Source organism: Trachymyrmex cornetzi, unplaced genomic scaffold (genome assembly GCF_001594075.2).
Source record: "Trachymyrmex cornetzi isolate Tcor2-1 unplaced genomic scaffold, Tcor1.1 scaffold402, whole genome shotgun sequence".
In the NCBI taxonomy this organism is placed as follows: domain Eukaryota; kingdom Metazoa; phylum Arthropoda; class Insecta; order Hymenoptera; family Formicidae; genus Trachymyrmex; species Trachymyrmex cornetzi.
Genome location: NW_017298767.1, coordinates 63,558 through 64,320, shown reverse-complemented (window position 1 = coordinate 64,320; position 763 = coordinate 63,558).

The window sequence follows — 763 nt, the reverse complement described above, 5'->3', positions numbered from 1 at the left end:
CGAATTCGCATTGATTTAATGAAAATAGAAGAATAGAATAATTTTCAAACTGGAATAATGCGATCAAGAAAATGAAGGAAGACGTATCTATGAGTGATTCCGTAAGCATTCAAGGAAAGTAGGAGAAAATATGTTGTTAGTTTTCACACTAAAACAATGCGATTAGCGGCGATTAGTTAATTCTGACTAATTTAGGAGTAATGTAAAATTTATAATTATTTATATTATCGTCAATTTTTAATGTATATTTGAATGTTACATTGAAGATGACAAGATTAAATTGTCGAAACGTTTGTAATTAAATTGGTATATTGCCATTAATAAATTTAGAATAATTTCGCATAAAATATCCTGCGTTGGCTTCTCATGCTAATATTGAAGAGCTTAAGTCTTAAGCCATAAGGAATGGACGAATCATAATCGATTATTCTCCTGGAATTCGACTGTAATTGGTCAATTTCTTATGACTTAATTGGCTTAAATCACTTATTGTAGATCGGGGGTAAGTCCGGAGGTTTGTTCACGTCGCATGCTCCAACATGCTCCAATGCGCTCATTAGAGTGAGCAGGAATTATGACAGGAGCATGTTGGAGCATGTTGGAGCATGCGACGCGAAGAAACCTCGGGTCTACAACAGGGTTTTAAGCCTTAAGCCATAAGAAATGGGCGAATCACAGTCGCTTATTCTTTTCGGATTCGACTGTAATTGGTCAATTTCTTACGGCTTAAGACTTAAAACACCTATTGTAGATCCGGGGTATT